Source organism: Sphaerodactylus townsendi, linkage group LG03 (assembly GCF_021028975.2).
Source record: "Sphaerodactylus townsendi isolate TG3544 linkage group LG03, MPM_Stown_v2.3, whole genome shotgun sequence".
Lineage (NCBI taxonomy): Eukaryota > Metazoa > Chordata > Lepidosauria > Squamata > Sphaerodactylidae > Sphaerodactylus > Sphaerodactylus townsendi.
Window position 1 is genome coordinate 131432556 of NC_059427.1, and position 19593 is coordinate 131452148.

The following is a 19593-nucleotide window of genomic DNA, read 5'->3' on the forward strand; positions in this document are numbered from 1 at the left end:
TCCACTGAGAAGCTGGAGTGGCTTCCCACTGATGTTTGTCATGGCAGATCCATGCCTTTGGTGCAGGAAGGAAGCCAGGGAAAAATGGAGGTTGAAACCATACAATTTGTCCCTGGAATGTTGACTTCTTTTGCTCTATCTGTTATGCGCAGGAACTTGGATGTATATGGTACTGAAGTAGTTAATGTTCCTTCAGCAAGTGTTTAGAGGAGGGAAATGTGTTTTACATATATTTGGTCAGATTACAAGAGCAGCAGGATACAATTAATGGCTGTGACCAGAAGATTGCTACAATATGGGACTAACTTTGCCCTTGTTTATCCCTGTACTTTGGTTAAGCTATGATTTAGCAAATTCTTCCCTGTTGATAATAAAGGTATGGCTATTTCGACATGATTCCTTCTCACTGGTCCTAGACTGTGCAAAAATGGTACAGAGAAATACCACCAGTTCCAGACAGGCATAGATTAGCAACAATGTATTTATGTAAAGTTAATGGGGAAAAATTACATTGTAATTTGAAGATTTTTTTTTGTGAATGGCATGACCATCACAAAATTGGAATGATGGTCTGGAAGGAATTTTAGGAGTCATTTAGTCTGTTCTGCTTATAGGGTTAATAATATCAAACTTATCTTTGCCAGATGTTACCAAATCTCTTCTGCCAACTTCTAATGATGGAGGGACCTCAAAGCTTTTGTTGGTCAAACCTGAAGCCAAAGATTTGGATGACTATTTCAAACCAATAAATGTATTTCATCCTTCCTCACCTTTGCAGCTCCTAACAAATCTGCATCTTTTCTCTGTCCTTTTATTCCTCCATGTTTCTTTCTTCTCTCATCTTCCTCTTAATCTTTTCCTCATGGATCAATCATCTTCCAGTTGTCCTCTCTTAAACCCTTGATTTCCTCTGTCTACTCAGAACTGGGTTCAATATTGTATGGATGTAAGTAATGGAACTGCCAGCCTACATTGGGTTATCCTGATTATTTAAAGGCAGTGATCAATGTGAGTGAAATATGAAGATATTTAAATTAAGAACTTTTTAATGTTTTGCTGGGAATGAATACTTGGCTACTCCTGGCTACTTTCATTCTGTTGCTGGCTTTTGGGTGTCAGAGAGGGTGACTGGGCAAACTATGACTTAGTCCTTCTTGGAAAGAGATAGTTTGGAGGTTCTGATCTTTTAAGAGACAACTCAGCAAAGAAAATAATTTTAAAGTTTTTCCTACTTCCTTGAGTGAGGAAGTCCACGGGAAGTCCTTAAGAACTTTGCTTTCTTTGGATGAGAGAGCACTGGAGACTTATAGAATCTTGGTAAACTATTGGTTTTATCTACAAGCATACAAGTGTAGTATAGTAGCAAAATGCATCTTAAAGCATAGATAGATAGATAGATAGATAGATAGATAGATAGATAGATAGATAGATAGATAGATAGATAGAGAGAGAGAGAGAGAGAGAGAGAGGGAGGGAGGGAGGGAGGGAGCGAGCGAGCGAGAGAGAGAGAGAGATACAAATGCAAATAAATATTTGTGTCTTCACTGTCAAAACTGTCCATCTGCTTCTACTGTCTCTCCTCTAAATTTTGGTAAGTTTAACATTCTTACTGGAGAGAGATTGTAGGTCAATAATGATCTTTCTTTCTTTCTTTCTTTCTTTCTTTCTTTCTTTCTTTCTTTCTTTCTTTCTTTCTTTCTTTCTTTCTTTCTTTCTTTCTTTCTTTCATTAAAACTTTTAGTCCCTTTAATACCTTCTTGATCTCCCAAGAAATTTATCAAGCAAACCATAGAAAAAGACAGTTCATAATATTCAAAGACAAACATGGCTACCTTCTAAAACTGTTTTCATGGTACAAATGTTTCTGTATTCTGCCTCTAGATCTACTCATTCTTTAAAATAAATAGATAATACAAAACAAAGACAGCATTAAGCCGTGCTAGATTCACTTACCTTGGGTAGGGGGAAGATGGGAAGCTGAAGGTTAGGTGGGGGTAGTAGGGCCCGGGCTTCCTTGCGGGGGTGGGGGGAGGCAGGGGAGGGCCCGTGGAACTGCTCTGTGGGCCCGGGCTTCCTTGGGGAAGGTGAGCCCAAGAGGGCTTGCTGGGGGTGGGGAGGTGGGGTAAAGGGGCTCTTAGAGCTCCAGAGCAGTGGTGGCAAAGCACTGTTGCCCTGGGGTGAGCGTGTGGCCTTGGGGGACGATTTTCCACCCCCATGTGATTGAAAAGTGGCTGCCTGGGATGTTTGTCCCCAGGCCTCCCCGTGGAAGCTCCACCTCTGTCCTTATGGGAGAATAGTTTGCTTGTTGTCCCTTACATGTTTGCCCCCTCCTTCCTCCTAGGTGCCCAGAGTAGCATTTTACTTTGTTCCCTAAATAAACTTGTTAGCTTGCAACATTAAAGGCAGTAACATTTCTAGTAAACTGAACAACTCCATTATATCCCCTTTTCCCACCCTTGTTAAACGAAAACAAAACCCTGTGCACCATTTATTTATTGGGATTAATATACCACCCTTCATTTTCCTGGCTCAGGTTGGTTTCCAGCCTTCTTAATGCAATATACAATAATATCACAATAAAATAATACAAATACAGTATGAATAAGTTTTCAATTTTAAATTACAGTTTAAGAGCTACTTCCTATTTGTCTCAGGCGGAAATCCTACCTACATAAAATAACTATCCCTTTCACCCAACAGTGGAAGTTAATACTACAAACCAGGAGGGCAGAGGGAAGGGAAGGAGGGAAGAGAAGGAAAGAAAAGGAACGGTCAGAAAGTTAGGCCATGGGGAGGACAACATAGGAAAGAGGGAAGGGAATGGGGAAAGAGAAGTAGGAAGGGCCATTGATGGTGCACCATAGCTGCTTGAACCGTAAGCCTGGTTGAACAGCTCTGTCTTGCAGGCCCCGTAGAATTGCAATAGAGCCTACAGGGCCCTGGTGTCTCCAGAGGGAGCATTGCACCAGGTAGGGGCCAGGACCGAAAAAGCCCTAGCCCTGGTTGAGGCCAGCCGGAACTCTCTTGGGCCAGGGATCACCATCAGATTTTCATTTGCTGATCATAATGATCTTACAGGGATGTATCGGGCAACACGGTCCCGTAAGTACGCGAACCTCAGACTGTTTAGGGCTTTAAAGATCGTTACCAAAAATTTGAACCTGATCTGGTGCTCCACCTGGAGCCAGTGCAGCTGGCGAAGCACTGGTTGTACATGCACACGCCATAGGGTCCCTATGAGGACCCACACTGCTGCATTTTGTACCAGCTGACGTTTCCAGAGCAAGCCCAAGAGCAGCCCTGTGAAGAGGCGGTTGCACTAGTCTAACCTAGAGGAGATCATTGTGTGGATTACTGTGGCTTTGTTGGTCTAGGCCAGGTAGGGTGCCAATTGTCTCACCTGGCATAAGTGGAAAAAAGCCAGGCGAGTCACCTGCGTCACTTGAGCCTCCATTGGTAATGAGTCATTAAGGAGCATGCCTAAACTCTTTACACTTTGTGCAGCTGACTGTTGACAGTAGGTAACTGGCAACCCTACCCCATCCCCTCCCTGTCCCAGCCACAGGAGCCTGTGTGGTTTTCTTTCTTCTCAATGTTCATTTTGAGCTTTTTGCCACACTGGAAGTCGGTTGAAATGGAAAAAAAAAATACAGGGGTGCGGGGCAACCATGGGAACGGCTATGCGCACGAGACTAACTTTTAAAACAAATGTCACAGTGACATCAGGCTCTGCAAAGTGGGCTTTGGTGGCACGTTGTGCAAACCTCCAGAAGCAAACATTTGGTTCAGGGCCAAGGAAGGCTCCGGAGCTCTCTTCCCCCAAACCTGTTTTCCCTCTTGCAAAGGAGGCACATGCTCGCCTGCGTGAGTTTGTTGGCATTGCTGGACGGGTGACAGCGGCTGTCCCATCACAGAGGAAACATCAAGTGTGTGAAGAAACAAACTTTATGGCGGCAGGATTTCATAAGCGCAAATCCTTTTCTTGGCTGAAGTGTTTCCTCATGGGTAAGAACCTGCGCGGGCACCCAGCAAGGAAGCCAGCTCCGCCACTGAAGCCGTTGCCGCCTCTCGCCGTCCCTTCCCCCTCCTCTCTTCCTCCTCCCTAGTGGCGGGGGAGAGGGGGAGAGACTTTGTTTTTATTCTTCCAGACATTGGCTGGGAGTGGGCTGGGGGGCCCGCGTTGTTGTGTCCCTTTTCTGCTCTTTGTGCCACCTGCAATGAGCTAATCAAACGCCTGTCCTAGAATCCGGGTCGGGCTGGCACGCAGTCAACGCAGCTGTCTCGGAGACTTTATGCACGCTGGCCATTAACATCCAGTATCCAGCGCGCACGGAGCTGGGAGCTGCGGGCGAGGCTTCCTTTGGAGGAGGTGGGGGAAGGGCAGGAAGGAGGGGCCGAGGCTGGGTGACATCTTTGCATAGGGCAGGCAGGCGAGATTGGGAAGTTCTGAATTTCCTCATTGAACCGGGCTTTGGAGAGATGGAGGGATTTGGATACACCCCTCCCACTCTCTCTTCGCCCCCCCCCCCCTTTAAGTAGTTCCACTTGAACTCACTTTAGGCTGTTGGGATTATACAAACACTGCAGCGCTGGTTTGTTTTACATTTTGAATGTGCAGGAAGGCTATGGGAAGTCAGGTTTGGCTGCGTGCTTAAAAAAGATGCCTTCTCTTTCTTCTCAAGTTGGCACTGAAGTTTGTTTCCTTGTCTGTCAGCCCTAAAGTACATGGTAGAGATGGCTGGATGAAGTAGCTGCGGGATTTAGTTGGGGATCCAGTCAGTGGTGGGATCGAAAAATTTTAACAACAGGTTCCGATGGTGGTGGGATTCAAACAGTGGCACCACCGCACACACGCCACCTCCAGTCCTTATTGGGCAGGGAGGTTGCTTTAGTAACCCCTTCTTGGCACTCAGAAAAAATTAGTGAGAACTGGTTGGATCCCACCTCTGGATCCAGTTATCTTGCTTTGTTTTCCAAAATGCTGACTCTCTACAGTTCTCAACAGTGGTACAGTGAGATGTTTTTAAGATCCTGGATTTAATGATCTTGCCTTTGTCCTGGTCAGTCTTCAACACTGGTGATGAGTGTTTGAGTACTACAGTTCCCAGAATGCACTGGAAGAATAAAAGTGGAGGTGGGTTGAATGGAATGCAATCTGCATTTGGGGTCCCCTTGCTGACCCAGGGCTGCTGGTGCTCTAAAGTCCAGCCCTGAGGACGCCACCAATGGTTAGACGGTGAGGCTCTCTATTCTAAGGATCTGTGGACAGGTGTAGAAGCGCTGCACTCTCTGCCCCTATGTGTTTAGATTGAGTCAGGAGACAGAAAGTATGCCTCTCAAGCCCTGCAGTATGTCAGATTCACTATCTTGTATTATATGTATGCGTGTGATACTAGGAAGACCAAGCCCTATGTGGAAAGGCTGAGGGACCTAGGAATATATATTCTGGAGAAGAGGAGATTGAAAGGGGGGGGACTATGTTTGCTCTTTTTAAGTGTTTGAAGGGCTGTCAGAGGCGGGCAAAGAGCTGTAATTGTTGGCAGAAGAGGATAGGACTCACAATAATGGGTGTAAATTATGGACAGAAAGATTCCTACTAGATATTAGGGGGAAATTACAGTAAGAATTGTTCAACAATGGAATTAGCTACCTAGCTCCCCCACACTGGCAGCCTTTAAGCAGCAGCTGGACAACACTTGTCTGGGATGCTCTAGGTATTGAGCATGGAGTTGGACTAGTATAGCTTCTTCCAACTATATGATTCTATGACTTGCAAATACAGATGGAATTTTGAAGTATTCATGTAACATATCTGGTTGTTACTGGTTTCCCATTCCATGTCCAAGGCCCATTCTGTTATTAGTTCTGTGGGCTAGGAAACCACTGTGGTGACTTATATCTCCACATCCTGGAGTATGGAAATAGTTCCTTCCTTCCCATGCCATCATTGTCCTTGCTGGAAATTGGGAGAGCAGCTGCACTGTGGACTCTTTCCACATGAACTGAAGCTCCTGGTGATATTTTCAATGCATTGGTTCCCATGATGAAAAGGTCACAAGAGGTTCATGCACGTGTGGAGTAGCAACAGAATCTTCACAAATGGTCCCATCTGGTTGTTTTGAGCTGGAGTGCTGGGTTCTATTATAATTTAACTCCCTTCAGCTACCGTGTAAAATAGCACATTATAATGATCTCCATAGTGAGCTGAGGCTACAAGACATTTGCTTATTTTAGGTCACCCACTAAATGTGTGGCTGAGGCAGGAGTCTTTGATTCTTGGTTCATGCTCCAGTTATTACACTACACCCGCCACTGTGTTATGATGATGTTACATGAAATCAGTGGAAGCCTTTCTGTACCTCTGATACTCTTAACCCCTTTTAAAACAAGGCAACAGCATAATAATATACTGATCCAGCTGTGAGTGCCCCCTAAACTTTGACCAGTGTAACTCAGCCTTTCAGAACCTATAGATGTCTATAAGGAATTATCATTCTCGTGCATAGCGCATGAGAAATGCATCACAGATGTCCAGGAAATTATTTTTCTTTTGTAGACCTTTAGCTGTTTGGATGTGTTCCATCAGTATTTGCATGACAGCTGCATCCCATACCTGCTGCACCCATGGGGAGAAAGAGCCAGAGTTTCAGAGGACCTCCAGTGCTTATAATCAAGCCTTCCTGTGGCAGCTAAGAAATTCTGTTGTTGTTTTTTTAATGTAGAGAGAAAGGGAACTTCAGGAATATTATTTCAGTCCATAGGAACTTTCCTTCCTGTAATGCTGTGTGTCCTGTTGCATGCTCTCAATCCCCTGCCTCCCAGGAGGCACATTCCAGGAGGCATTTTAGCCTGCAGTGAGGGGTGAGGAGGTGAGAAAGTCATGCTTTGCAGGCGGAAAATCCTTCTATCTGTGGAAATGCTCTAGTGGATTCAAGCTGTTATTTTGTATGCGTCGCTTACTATTTCACACAATGACATTGTGCTATGCCTCTGTTCATGCTTCCATCATTTTTAGATTACATCCCATAGTAGTGTGCAGTCTACTATTCTTACGGAATCATTTGGATGAGGAGATTGCAGACACTTGGAAACCAGAACTTCAGTGAGCTATCTCTAAATCCAATAGAGCTTCAAAGGTTGTGAGGACTATGCTAGCTTGGTTCTGTGGAAAGATCTGAAAACTGATTTTAAACAATCCTGAAAACAGATTATAAAAAAGAAGACCCTCTGGCCCCTTCCGCACACGCAAAATAATGCATTTTCAAACCACTTTCACAACTGTTTGCAAGTGGATTTTGCCATTCCGCACAGCTTCAAAGAGCACTGAAAGCAGTTTGAAAGTGCATTATTCTGCATGTGCGGAATGAGCCTTTGAGTCTTCCCAGAAAGTCTATAAGGCATAAGGTATATGGCCAGGAAGGCAGTGAAGTGTAATTGTTAGGTTTGGGCTTCTTAGGTGTTAACCCCCACTTGGGCAAGGAATTTCAGTGGGCAAATCATTCACTTTCAGTCTAAGCTACCTTACAGGGTTGCTGTGTGAGAGAAAATAGATATTTTTTTGGGGGGGGGAGGATGGGATATAAATGTGGAAAATGGATATATGATATCAGTCTAAGGCCTATGTACCGAATGCACCCATGTTACTGAGATCCAAGGACCTTTAGCAGCTTTTCCCCTTTTCCCCTGTCACACTTGTGCAAATGGGGTGGTGAGACAGGTGGTTTCCTCAATGGCCATGAAGCTCCACGTTCTCCTCACTTTTATGAGTGAACCATGCTGTAAGGCTACAGCATGGCTCATGAGGCAAAGAGGAGAAAGCTCTTTAAAGGCCGATTACCGATGGCTGGGTCTGCCCACCCTTGCCTCGCTCTGGCACAAAAGTCATGTCAGAAGTGCTCCCACTATCTACGGGGAAAGCAAGAAGCACAGGGGCAGGGCAAGAGGAAGTGCTTTGGGACAAGATTTCTTGCTGTGACGAGCTTCTGCTCCCAGCATGCGCCAGGGAGGAAGTGCGTCAAGACCAGATTTCTTGCCCCGACACGCGGCCGCTGCCCTGTGGATAATTGCCTAAAGAGATACAAAAAGAGATTCAAATAACTGGAATGGTGCACAGCAGTGAGGGCTCCTCACCATTTGGAAAGCACCCCCTTCACCATAGGGATCATGTAAAGTGTTCACAGGGGTTCCCCTTTGAGCTTTTTTATTCTGGTTAAAAGAGAAAGCCCTGAGAATGCCTCAAAGCCATACAGATGTTCCCTGTTAATGCAAGAGCTTCCTGCATTTCAAGTGGGGAAACAAAGCACCGTGTGGAAGCAGCCAAAGACACCGCCATGATGTCAGCAACAACTAAACTCAGTTGACGAGACAGGCTTAGAATTATTTTCAGACCCAGGAGCAAAACCATTGGTAGGGGGAAGCAGCGAAGATTGGATATTGTTTGATTTGGGCCTGAACAATTCCCAGGGCGGCTTTTACATCGCTCTTTTTGGCACCTGTTTCTGTTAATTGCTTGGCAGGTTCCTTTAAGTTATTCTTTATAGATGCCTTCCATGCCTCGGATTCAACTCATGGCCCAGTGCAGACCTCAGATTTAATCTGTTTCATTTAAGCAATTATTTCTGCAATTAGTCCCTGGCACAGTCTGAAGTTATTTTCCTCATAGGTTGCCATACCTTCTGCTCCATGTTGATCTGTGCAGCGGAAATGTTAAGGTCGTGTAGGGCTACAAAGCAGATATTTGAGATTTTTTGATTGATTGGAGACATTCCTGACAGATAGATATTCAGTGGGTTCACTTGCTATGTAATAGTATCAAAGTTTACCCAGGAAGGAAAGAGCCAAGCAGTTAAGTTGTCATTTGATCTGCAGGCATCACTTTCCCTGTAATCCACCATTAAGACTTCGGCTTTTGCAGCCTTTCCATTCTTCCAAGGTTCCTCTTTCCAGACTTATTAACATGGTTCTCTGTTTTCTTTCTCCTTGCTTTCACTGCAGAAGTCAGTGTTATCAGACTAACTGGGTCTGCTTGAATAGGTCTTGAATAGGTTGCAAAATGTTAAGAACTCCCAGACCCAAGGCAGCTACTATACAAGCAGCCATTCTGAATCAAAGCAAGTCTGCATTTAATCAGTGTTCAGGTGGAATGTTGTTTGAGAACCCGTATTTACTGTCTTGGGCTCCCAGTAGGAAAGGCTGTACGGAAATGTAGTCAATAAACAAACCTTCTCCTATTAAGAGACACAGCAGAAGTAGATGGCTCACCAACATCATTATTTCCACCTTCAAAATGGTACTTATTTAAGATTTCTGTATTCCCACAGCATCCCCCAACCCTCTTGCATCATCTTACACATGATAGCTTTAACTGGTTTTACTATGTCTGTCTGTCTGTGTGTCTATCTCCTTAGACATATTTCGCTAAGGGATGGAATGAATTGATGACTCACTTCCCCGCAGTCAGCGCACAGGACACACTTCCAGCCAAGGACAGGACACCCTCCCCTCACCCCCAAACACCAAGCTGGGCTGGCGGGGCAGCGGCACCTTGCCATCCGCTGGCCCCAGCCCTACCCTTTCTCCTTGCTGTCCAAATACCAAGCCAGTCAGCCCCAGCACCACCCTCCCCATTCCCCCCCCCAGCCCTCTCCTTGCCCCAGATACCAAGCTGGACCAGCGGAGTGGCCCTGGCACTACCCTCCCCTCACCCCAAATACCAAGACAGGCCAGTGGGGCAGTGGTTGCTTGCTGCCTGCTGGCCCCAGCACCACCCTCCCCATTTCCTCGCCACCCTCCCAACCCCCAAAGACCAACCCAAGCCTGGCAAGGCAGGAATGGCCAGCTGCCCTCCCTGCCAGACACAGCACAAGCCTCCCCACTCACCCACCCACCTACCCTGCCCTAACCCCCAAAGACCAAATACTCGGCAGGAGGAGAGCCAAAGCTGCAGCTACCAAGACCCAGCTGCTGAATGCCAAGGAGAATGGCAAGGGAGAATGGCAAAGTGGTGATGGAGGTGGAAGAGGGGATGGGATGGGATGGGAGTCTGGGGCACCCAGAGTTGCCAGGGCTTTGTGTGGCCCTCTCCCTCCTCACCAGCCTTAATGCCCATTACCGGGGGGCGGGGGGTGCTGCTTGCTCCCCTGTTTCTATAGCCTATTGCATTTTCCCTCTCAATGGACTTTACTGCATACAGACACATGTATGCAGTACATAAACACATAAACATATACCCACACACACACTGTTAGCTGCTGTGGTGGTCCTTATTGGCAGAAAGGTGACATGTACATTTTGTGAATAAACACACTCCTCCTCCTTCTCAAACAGGAATACAAAATACACAAACAAAAGGATTCACATGAAATCTTCCACTCACGCATGGCACTCTTCTGTCAGTAGGACAGAACAATTTTGCATCCCTACACCCCCCCCCCCCCGTGTAGCCCACTGAAATGCTTCTTCTCGGAGACCCTCAGGAACTGCGCAAGAGGCAAATTAGGGGTCTGCGCCAAAAAGGGGGAGTTGGTGGAAATTAGTGTCTTGCTTTTAAAATCCCATAAATGGTCACCATAAGTTGGCTGCAACTTGACAGCACTTTACTACTTAATTTGGATTGAACTCCTTGCACCCAAGGCAAAGATACCATTTGATGATGAGCCACGACAGGGTGTTTTTTAGACAAGGCTTATGTATGGATTGGAACCATGTCCTTCGAATTATTAGTCACACCACCAGCCCAGTTCCTTAGAGAGGAACAGGAACTGATGCTATGACTGAGTCTTGCCAAGGCAGCCATCTCGTGTAACGTTGCCAGGGTGTGGAGCGGTGTGGCCGTTGTATGTATTATCAGGAGAGGCTTTTACCATGACAGCCAACCTGTAAAGACACGTGCGTCTCGTACTTACCAGGCAAACCCCAGGGTGATATTTAACAGATTAGTTTCCCAGAGGATGTTGAGCCTCCCAGGGCTAAGTGTCTGCATGTTTATGGGGCTTGGAATTTCACACAGTTCATCTCAGTGCGGTAGCAGAGCCTGCTGTGAAGTCGACGACTTGGAGAAAATGACATGAGAAAATGACATGAGCTTGGACAAAAACTGTCACCTGTTAACAGCCCTGAGAATAAGAGGCAGGGTAGGAAATGGATGCTCACCACAGGAACTTCCCTCTTAATGACAGCGGTTGACTCATTGCATTAAGAGCAGCCAGATGAAGGGTTCCCCCCACCTGCATGCTCCACCCAGAGAGGTCACTCGGGGTTTCTAGTCTGGCAGTGACAGGAGGATAACAATCCTCTCCCATTGCTTAATTTTTTAGAACAAGAGGTTCTGGGGCTCAAGGTAGCCTGGAAACGAGTTTGTGGTGGAGAAAGGATTTGACGTTGTACTAAACCAGTCCTTGGGAAAGGTACATGGCAACTTTAATATTAGAAATTCCTGCACTTGGGTGGCAGGCTAAAGAACAGCTGCAGGTAGCTGATTCATTGCCCAAATCCCTGCAAAAAAAAAAAAAAGAGCTGCAGGGCCCCCTGCCAAAAGTGAGCAATGGTTTTTCAAGCTGGAAAAGGCCTCGGAGAAAGACAGATGAAGCAGTGGGGGTGGGAGTGGGGAAGCGAAGTTATGGAAGCTGGTGCATATTTAATGGGATTAGAGCACATGGGTTTCAGGGTGAGATTTCTCAGACAGGACTTGTTAAACAGTTGATGCCTGCTCCTGAAGCAAAGACAGGGGGAGTGAAGCAGAGAGAGAAAAGCAGAACGGACTGAGACATTTTTCACAAACTGAAATTTGGGGACCCCTGGGGTGGCTCTTCAAAGGTACTCCAGGCGGTCTGCAAGTCCATTGTAAGGACAGAAGGCAGTCCCCTGTGGCTGGCTGGGAAATGGAGCCTTCTCCATTTTTAGGAAGGAGGGCAGGGCGGGATTCATGCTTCAGGAGAAGGGAGCAAAATGATCATGCACCTGTTTTGGAGAGCAAGAGCTCATGTAGCTTCCATCTCGCTTGGAAATCAACTTCAGAGTGTTATTCTGCGCATGCACTGATTAGTTGCCAGAATCCAAACTGATCTGCCCTATTTGGTTGCATGGCAACAAGGAGGTACAATCCTAATGAAGTTTAAGTCTTATGTCTGATGCCACCAATGTGTATTGCTCTTTTTGAGTTCAAGTGCAAATGGAAGGGTGGCTTGTGCTCTCCAAAGATTCACGCTTCTGAAGAACTGATCGAGATCCCACAGAGCCCTGTTGTTAGCAGACAGAGAGTTCCATCAGATTGCAGCCAGGGCCAACTGGATATCCTTTGGGTCGGGGACCACCAGTAAATTACTGTCAGGTGACAAAAGTGTCCTCTGTGGGCAGTATGGGGAGATGGGGTTTGGAAGATATGAGGGTCCCAGACTGCTGAAGGCAAAGATTAAAACCAATGCTTAGCACATTATCTGGAATTCAACTAGTAACCAGTGCATCTGGTGTAAAACTGGTGTGATATCCTGAGCCTTGCTGCTGTGTTTTGGACCAGCCCTAGTTTCCAGGTCAACTTCAAAGGTGTGGAGGAATACCATGGGGCATGGTGGGGACAGGCGTCCCGGGCAGACACCATTGGGGTCACGTGGGTGTGTGTGTGAAAAATCACCCTACCCTCTCCTCCTAACCCCCTCACCCCGCCAGGCCTGGCAGAGGCCGCTGCTGGGTATGCCTTGCCTGGCCAGGCATGGCGCATGCTACTGCTGGGCGCCCCTATCTGGCCCTGCCCCACCTGGGTTGGCGGAGGCCACTGCACACACCCCTGCCCAGCCCTGCCCTGCCCTGCCAGGCTCCACTGCCGGCTAAGGTAAGAGGGGCGTGGGGAGTGGGGGCCGCACAGGCCCCCGCAAACTTAAAGTTTGCCCTGGGCTCCATTTTCCCTAGCTACACTCCTGCTCATAGGTAGACCCATGTAGAGCAAGTTACAGTAATAAAGCCTGGAGTTGACTGTCAAATGGATCATTGTGACCAGATTCGATTGGGGCAAGTAGGGGGCCAATTCTGAAGAGCAGTGGCTCCTGAGCAGTGACATACAGGGCCTAAATGGCACCCAGTGGAATGATCGGCTGCCCAAGCCCCCCCCCCCAGCTCCCTGCACCCCCCGCCCCACTTATGGGAGCCAGCAGGGAGGCTGGGGGAAGGTGGGGCTCAAGAGTAGGCCTTGGGGATGGCTCATACAGGCGCCCCAGCAGACTGGCTCCTGGACAAGCTTGCCACCACAGCATCCACCTGGGCTGCCCAGGTGGGCGCCACAGTGTCAGGCTGGCTTCTGCTTTCCCTGGCCTCCCAGGGGGGCTGTGGGAGCCAGACTGTGGCCACGGTAACCACCTAAGCTGGTGAGCAGTGCCCCGACATGGGGGGAGCTGCTGGGTGCCGGCCAGGTCACTGTGTCTCAGGAGAGGCATGGTGCGGGGACCCGACTGGTGCCCAGCGCCTCCCCACGTGACAAAATGGCCTTGCACCCGTGGACATGGCCCCTGCTCCTGAGCCACTAAATATTACTTGTTTTTATACACTTCTAGATGTCTTTGCATCCCATTTCCCTTGAGGTAGGCCTGTAAAGGACCCCTGCAGAGGAGATTCTTAATAGGATTCTTTTAAGTTTTTTCCTTCAGTATCAGAAATTTCAATTTCCTTCAGTATGCAGTTGTTCTTTCTCTAAGACCCCTTTTGTGCATGCAAAATAATGCACCTTCAATCCATTTTCAATGCACTTTGCAGCTGGATTGTATTGTGTGGAATAGCAAAATCCACTTGCAAACAATTGTGAAAGTGGATTGAAAGTGCATTATTCTGTATGTGCAGAAGGGGCCTAAGTCTACCTTGGTTAGATGCAGTTTTAAAAAAATTTATACTTCCTCTTGTGTTGTTGCCGGCTGCCGTGGCAAGATTCAAAGTGGGTGTTCTTTCCTGTGTGGCCTTGGATTGATCCAAGGCAGCTGACATGACAGATGGCATATTTCTCTTATTATATTGCAGCTGCTCCAAGGTGGGTTCCACAAGAAGGTGCTTCCTGTTCAAGCTTGGCTTGGATCCTTCTGGGGTGTCAGTAACTCAAGAAGAGGTGTGTGCCTGCCACTGCCCCCTTCCACATTGCCACCCTTTGTAGGTTTAGCATCCCAAGCAGCAGGGAAGGAAATGGCATCCGGAGACAACTCCTTCTCCAGGTGCCCCCCCCCCCGAGTGACCCCCTGGGCACGTGGCCTGCCCCCCACATTAGCCGGTTTTCAAAAGTTCTGGTTTGCCTGCATGGAGGTGTGGGATGGGACTTGGGGAGGGCCCCTGCCCCTAAGTCCCGCCCCCTGGTCTTCTTTTATCAGGCCCAGTCCTGCCTTGGACTATCTTTTCCAGTTATGGTGATCATTTCAACAACACACCCATGAGCCTTTGCTAACTATGCAAATTACACATGTGATTATTTGCATATTTAGCAAAGGCTCATGGGTATGTTGTTGAAATTATCACCATAACTGGAAAAGATAGTCCAAGGCAGGACTGGGCCTGCTGAAAGGCGGGGCTTGGGATGGGGCCATGCCCCCATGCGCCTGATCTCCATGCAGACCAGAGGGTGGGGCACATGGGCAGGGGGGTCTGGCTTTCCTGCATAGAGGGGGTGTGAGGTGCTGCCCTCCAACCTGCCCCCTGGCTTGTGAGGAAGATGTCAGGCAAAGACAACATGACCATCCTGCTGTGCACAGAAATTATTACCAATCTTGATCCTCCTTGATCTCAGATTGCAAATGCCTTAGCAGACCAGGTGCTCAGGTGCAGCAGCAGCAGAAGGCCATTGCTTTCACATCCTGCACGTGAGCTCCCAAAGGCACCTGGTGGGCCACTGCGAGTAGCAGAGTGCTGGACTAGATGGACTCTGGTCTGATCCAGCAGGCTCGTTCTTATGTTCTTATGTTCTTATTAAATTTCAACAGTGTCCTTGAATTTAACTTGGATAATACTGTGTAGTGTATAATAGAGGATGAATTTTACCTGGCTGCTTAACATTGCAAAATGAACATCTCAAAGGAGAGTAGGAGTTCTTAAGCTAGACAATAAGGGAGAAAAGACCTGAATGTTCGCACAGCTACTTATTATTAAGAAGATTTTGTGGAGGGGACAGTTACGTCTGTGTCTGAAATTGTGTATGGTGCATGTCAAAATATCGGCCGATAAAAATATAGATACATTTCGGGTTTGGGGTTTTTTAATTCGGAAAATTTCAGTAAAGCCAAATAAGGCCAATATTCACGCTACATCAGCCCCGCATGCAGGATCTGGCATGTTCAGCAGGTTCGCACCACTTCAGCAGAACCGGTTGTTAAAATGGTGCTTGTAAACAACCAGTTAAATTATTTGAATCCTACCACTGTTTTCCCCCTTGCAGTGCTTTTCACGCCTAACCAGGGCACCGGTGGAGGGACAGATCCTCCAAGCTCAGCGCCACATGGAGATCTCTCTCTCCTTCCCCTCCACTGTCTCCCAAGCCCATTTGAGGTTTGGAAATGGTGGTGGAGGGGAGGGAGGTTTTGAAAGCTGAACAACCAGAACATTATTTGGTTTCTTTAGCCCCAGGTGTATTCAAAAAGCCAAATACGCCTGGGGCTTTTTATCGTTAAAAGAAAAGCTTGCAAAAAGCTGAAATTTCTTTTTTCAGGTTTTTCTGTGATTTGGCTTTACTGAATCATCAAGCCTCGTTTGTATCTACTTCAGAAGATGAACTGGTCTGATTATCAGTATGATCCACAAGCAAAAGGTTTGTACTGAGTGCAAGTCTCATATCCACCACAAACTCTTTGTGTGGCTTTGGGCAAATGGCAGCTTGATATCTTCAGCTCTGCCTCCGTCAATGTGGTAGTATAGTGCTGTGAATTAAAATACAATAAGTACTTGTAACAACAATGACTTTGTCCTTCCGTCACACACATAAATAAGTTGGGATCAGTAATGTTAAGCCTCTCTGCTTAGAGTTGGTGTTTAAGAAGATATAGTTTAGGAGGAAAGGTTTCTGTCTGGTCCATAGATTCAGACTGCTGACTGGTTAATGGACAAGTAGGTGTGGCAATTTCGATCTTCCTTTGAGAATCTATGGCCTGTAGGAACTTGGTTAACTGTTCAGTAAAGCTGGAGGGTTGATTCTTATTTCAGTTTCTTAAAAAATAAGGTGTTTCCCATCTGATAAAATTTGTCCTCCTGGCTACTGTTTCTGGGGCTTAACAGGGGTTAACAGGAAGGTGGGGCTTAACAGGGGTTAACTGAGTTCATCTCTTGTTCCTCTTTGTCCTGAGAGGTGGGGCTTTTGTCCTGAGAGGTGGGGCTTTAGTTCAGTCTCTGGAACCAGTGGCGTGCTCCGTTAGGCGCGCGCAATTTAAATTTTATTTTTTTATTTTTTTGTTTTTTAAATTAATAAGGACATATTTGATAGATAGTACGTGCAGATAGCTCCAGGGGGGCAGTGACTAAAAGCTTAATATTTAAATATCTAAACAAATCAGATATGAAGGCAGAAAGCCAGCAGGTGGATGGGGGCTTTCCAGTGTTTTGCACTGAGTGTCACATGTATGACTATCTGCCACTAGGACAGAAGTCGTGGGTGTGCCCTCACTGCAATGAGCTCCTGGCACTCAAGGAATGTGTGTGTTCTCTTGAAGCCAAGGTGGCAGACCTGGAGAAGCTGAAAGAGGCAGAGAGGGTGACAGACGAGGCTTTCAGGGATCTAACAGCCGGGTCCCACTCCCAAGGTGACATCTCTTCAGATGTCATGGAGAATGAAGGTCTTGGGGACGGAGGGTGCCAGTCTGAGGTGGGGGAAGATGCTCCCTTAGATGGGATCCCTTCCTTAACTGGTGATCAGCTATCCTCTACCATACTGGGGATACCCCTCGGGGAGGTGGGGGGCTCCTTGTAGTGGGTGATTCCATCATTAGAAATGTAGAGAGTTGGGTTTGTGACAGGCATTGATGACCGCGTGGTGACTTGCCTGCCTGGTGCGAAGGTTCGCGGATGTCGCATGCTTCGTCTATATAGGCTTTTAGACAGTGCTGGGGTGGAGTCAGCAGTTGTGAGGTCCACATTGGCACCAACGACATTACTGGGAAATGTAGCCGAGGAGGTTCTGGAAGCTAAATTTAGGCTGCTAGGAAACAGGTTGGAAGTCCAGGACCTCCAAGGTGGCATTCTCAGGAAATGCTACCCTGGCTCCACGGGCAGGGGAGGCCGAAGCTAGGCGCAAGCCGGAGGATACAGGGTCTCCAACATGCGTGGATGAAGAAGGTGGTGTAAGAGCATAGGGTTTCAGACGGTTGTCAGGAACTTTGGGGAACCTTTTGGGACAAGGCAGGTAGCTGTAAGCAAAACGGGACGGGCTCCATCTTAACCAAAGAGGAACCAGGCTGCTGGAGCAAGCCAACATTTCAAAAAAAAAAAAAGGTGGCAGAAACAGCTTTTAAACTGGGATCCCCGCACTGGGGGAAAGCCGGACAGGAGCCTTGAGGTGACTTCGGTTCTGGAATACAGTATCTATGGGGATGCAGACAGAGAGGAGGCTTTTTTCTAAATCAACCACACATACAAAGCTGCAGGGAAACATAGCAATGTGTGCATGTGACAAGGGATAGTGTCTACAAAAAAGACTTTGGAGGGTAAAGCACATAAATCCCAGGTTAAAGGGACAGACACAGGGTATACAGCAGGTGTCTCTATGCTAATAGTAGAAGCTTATCTCGACCTAAAATGGGGGAGAGCTTAGAAGTACAGAGTTTTTGTAAGGAGGGACTTTGATATAGTGGGCATTACAGAGACATGTGGTGGGAATGAGGAGAACCAATTTGGGATGCTGTTATACCCAGGCTACAGGCTCTATAGGAAAAGGATAGGGACAGGGCGATTGGGGGTGGAGCTTGCCTCTTTACATCCAAAGTTAGAGCATAGTATCACATAAAATAGACAATGCAAGGGGAGCTGGTTCCCCTACAGAATCACCTCATGGATATCAATACCAGGTGTGAAGGACAGTTTGATATTAGGAATATATTATCGTCCCCTGACCAAAAGATGCAATACAAAAGAGGATTCTTGAGATGGAAAAGAAATTAGAGAGGCCAACAAAAAACAAAATGTAGTGGTAATGGGTGATTTTAACTGTATCCCCTATATAAACTGGAAAAAAATGCATGTTCAGGTCATAGTAAGCGAGAGAGCATTCCTGGATACATGCTAAATGACTGTGGCTTAGAGCAGATGGTGGTTGTGGGAACCAACCAGGGGAGGAGGTGATCCCTAGATCTAATCTCTATGTGGGACCCAGGACCTGGTGCAGGAAGTCAGTGTTGCTTGAGTCGATAAGGGGAACAGCCGCACCACAATGCCAAGTCCAGATTCAGTATCTCAGCATGCGAACAAGTGGCAACTACTAATGTAGTTACAGAAAGGGAAATTCAGAAAGGGAAATTTCTCAAAGATGAGGGGGGATAAAAGTGCGCAGGAAGCTGGAAAGGAGAAAATCAAGAGAGTCAAAACTGTCCAGGATGTGCTTGGAGGTTATTTAAAAACACAGTAATAAAAGCTCAGCTGGAATGGGTTCCTACAGGTTAGAAAAGGCAGCACCCAGTCCAAAAAGAAAGCCACCATGGTTAACAAGAGAGGTTGAGGAAATTATCAGAAAAAAGAAAATGGGTCTTTTAGAAAAATGGAAGTCCAGTTTGGCTGATGAAGAATATTAAGGAGAGGGAACACAAATGGTGGCAAAAGAGAAGCAAGATTAGCTGTAAGGCGAGGCAAAAGGATTATGAGGAACGCATGGCTGCGAACATCAAGACCAGCAACAAACAGTTCTTCAAGTACCATCAAAAGCAGGGAAGCCAGCAAAGGGCTGCGGTAGGTTCCCGTTAGGATGACAAAAGGAACAAAGGGTGTGTGCTAAAAGATGGCAGGAGATTTCGGCAGAGAAGCTGGAATGAATTCTTGGCATCTGTCTTCACCCAAGAGGAGGTGGAGGAAAATTCCTGCACCTGGAACCAAGCTTCTTAGGAGGCCGAATCCGAACTAGCCGAAGATAGCGGTAGACAAGGAAGAAGTTCTGGCAGCCATTGATAAACTAAATGTTACCAAATCCCCTGGCCCAGATTGTATCTGCCACCCAAGAGTTCTTTAAAGAGCCTGCAAGCATGAAATTGCTGATCTTCTCTACCTTTAATATGCAACTTATCCCTGAAATCAGGCTCCATCCCTGAAGACTGGAAGATGGCCCAATGTCACACCAATCTTTAAGAAAAGGATCTAGGGGACCCGGGAAATTACAGGCCAGTCAGTTTTGACATCTTGTTCCTGAGAGTAAATTAGTAGAATCTATCATTAAAGTTGTAAAAATTCATAAAACATGTAGAAAAGCAAGACCTGCTGAGAAAGAGTCAGCATGAAAGAAGAAGCTTCTCGGCAGAAGGCAAATCCTTGGTCTTACAAACTTACTCAGGAGTTCTTTGAGGGGTATGTGTAAACAGACATGTGGATAAGGGGGAACCAGTGGACATTGCTCTACTTGGATTTCCAAAGTTGCTTTTGAGCAAAGTTCCTCTACCAGAGACT

General features: G+C 46.9%; 1 long non-coding RNA gene across 1 annotated transcript in view; it reads left to right on the forward strand.

Annotated features, from left to right (window-relative positions):
- Window positions 1-3784: 3784 nt before the first annotated feature.
- The window catches only part of LOC125429395, a 59147-nt gene continuing 43338 nt past the window's right edge, over window positions 3785-19593 (forward strand). The window contains exon 1 of the long non-coding RNA XR_007243983.1: window positions 3785-4005. This is a non-coding gene — a long non-coding RNA (uncharacterized LOC125429395). The remainder of the gene's footprint in view (window positions 4006-19593) is intronic.